Genomic DNA, 2,916 nt, shown 5'->3' with positions numbered 1-2,916 from the left:
TTCTTATTGGTTTGAACTCGTTTGTTGTTATGGGTAGTGAGTAGTCGTTTCACTGTAGCTAGGGATTTAACCTTGTAGGGATTTGTTTGGTTTTTATTTTCCGAGACTACGTTATCGATACTCTTCGGTTTAATTGAACTGAGTTTATTGCTTTTGATCTTGTTGGCCAGTTGATTGATTGATTTTAGATTCTTATTTGCAACGAGAGTTGAGATTTGATTCGGAATGAATTCATTGAATGAATTGATTAAGACTATTGAGAGATAGGTTAATCGGTTTAGGAACTGTGATAGTGATCGTTAGTGCATTTGATATTTTAATCTATTAGGTTGAGAGATCGATAGGTTAAATTATTGGATAGTGGGTTTAGGACTTGAGAGAGCCAAATCTGATATTAGAACTTGAGATCCCCGATTAGAGTTCGATATTCGTAGATTCTCCATTCTTAGAAACAATCCCTACTCATTAAGGTTATCCCGAAGCTACGGTGGTTTATCTATTTGATTTTACTTAGTTAGTTTATTGTTTTATTTCCGATATTCACATACTTCATTCCATATTTCCTGATCTAATTCTTGGTCGAGTCTTGTTCCTAGAGTTAACTATTCCCTGTGTTCGACCCTGGTACTACAGTTGATCCGTATCCTTGCGGTATTCGCTGTATCTAGGTTTTTATCACTTGAGCATTATTTCTATACCTAGATTTGCGTTATCACTAAGAGGCTCTCGAATTCAAAACTAAGACAGGAAAATGGAATGGATCAAAGGGGAAGAATAGATAGTGGACCTCGAACACACCAAGGCTTGAGTTCGGACACACCAAACTCGTGATCTCGACACACCAAAGATCGGGATACATATCGGACAAACCGAAGAAGAGTTTATAAAACTCGAAATGTTTGAGACATTCTACAAGTCTCATTACAAATGATGCACTACAAGACCTTTATATAGGCTATAATTCTCAACTACAACATTAAATGACAAGAACATGCAAGAGGGTTAGGAGTCCAATGCATTAAATGAGGTGGTTGGGAAGCTAGTTGTTGGAGTTGTTGATGTTGCATTAAATGAGGTGGTTGGGATGCTAGTTATTGGAGTTGACTTGATGATGAAGAAGCTTTATTTGGATAATTGTCTTGCACTCCAAGAAACTTCCTTTTACTTGGTGGCTTCGATCCGAGGTATGCTTCCGTCAAGATCTTCGTTTCGAGATGTCATTGGGTCCGATGTCCTCATCACCTATCCATGCGTTCTCGCTTATCAGGTGTCGTAGGACACTGATTCTTGCAGAGAACCGTGCCATTGCTCATCGATAAGGTTCCTTTCTTGGAATCTTGCATCTTGAACCGTTTCAAGACATTATCGATGTAGGTACTCTGACTTAATCCTAGAAGCCGCCTCGATCTATCTCTATAGATCTTGATGCCTAAAATGTAGGTCGCTTCTCCTAGATCCTTCATAGAAAACTGTGTTCCTAGCCAAGACTTTACGTCTTGCAAGATAGGAACGTCATTCCCTATTAGGAGAATGTCATCCATGTACAACACTAGAAATACTACTGTGCTCCCACTGACCTTCTTGTAAACGCATGGCTCGTCTTCGTTCTGTGAGAAACAAAACCTTTTGATTGTCTCATCAAAACGAAGGTTCCAGCTTCTCGAAGCCTGCTTCAGTCCATAAATGGACCTGTGAAGCTTGCACACCTTCCTCGGGTTCCTTGGATCGACAAAACCTTTTGGTTGTGTCATGTACACATCCTCGGTCAAGTTCCCGTTAAGGAAATGGTCTTGACATCCATTTGCCATATCTCATAGCCGTAATATGCGGCTATGGCAAACAGGATCCTGATGGACTTCAGCATGACTACAAGTGAAAAGGTCTCATCATAGTCAATACCATGAATTTGACGGAATCATTTCGCCACAAGTTGTGCCTTATACGTGTGCACGTTGCCATCCATGTCTGTCTTCTTCTTGAAGATCCACTTCCATCCGATGGGTTTTATCCCTTCAGTTGCATCAACCAGAGTCTCGGAGTCGGGACTCGCCATAACCTCTGGGTATGTGGAAGGCTCATCATGTTCTAATAACATGAGCTCCTCATTACCAATCACGAGAAATCCATATCTCACAGGCTCTTGGTGAACCTTGTCTGACCTCCGAGGTTCACTAGTCGAAGGCTGAGTCTCAACTGGCAGTGATACAGGTTGAACGTCTTCAACTTGTTCACTCGGCTCAGCGTCTATTTGTTGCTCTCGAACTTCCTCAAGTTCAATCCTACTCCACTGACTCTTTTGGAGATGAACTCTAACTCTATAAAAGTCGCATTCCTGGCAATAAACACCTTGTTCTCTGCCAGAATATAGAAGTAGTTGTTGGGTTTCCTGGGATCTCATAAGTGAATCCTATTCCTAAGAGATCGGTTCTAGGGTTTGCGCAGCGGATGTAAAACAAAAATTTTAATAAAACCCTAAAACCTATCATGCATGATCTTGTAGAAATGATAGAACGCTTACCTCAATCGATCCGGGGCCTGTATCAATTGATATGTTCGTCCTATCACTGTAGGCAGGAAGAATACCTTGCCCTCTACACGTATCCACACCTCGGGATGGATTCCAACCTTTGGAACTTGTCTGCTAGGACTCGAATCTTCTATTCGATGATGTGCTTTGAGAAAGAGAGATTTTGATCACTTCTTCAACCCCGTAGACTCTCCAAAAAGGTCTGAAAAAGTTCTCTTGGTCGGCCCCTTAGTGTTAGGGTTATTTTTCTCCTCTTATTCAAGTGATTAACCCTATATCCGGACTTTAAAATTAAATCCGAAACCCAGACCGAACGGACTGCTTAGTAGTCCGTTCGGTCTGGACACTTGGTCCGTTCGGACCAGTCTCATAACTAGGTCCGTTCGGAC

This window comes from Tarenaya hassleriana, unplaced genomic scaffold, assembly GCF_000463585.1.
Source record: "Tarenaya hassleriana unplaced genomic scaffold, ASM46358v1 Cleome458, whole genome shotgun sequence".
Classification (NCBI taxonomy): domain Eukaryota; kingdom Viridiplantae; phylum Streptophyta; class Magnoliopsida; order Brassicales; family Cleomaceae; genus Tarenaya; species Tarenaya hassleriana.
Note: the sequence above shows the minus strand (reverse complement) of the source record.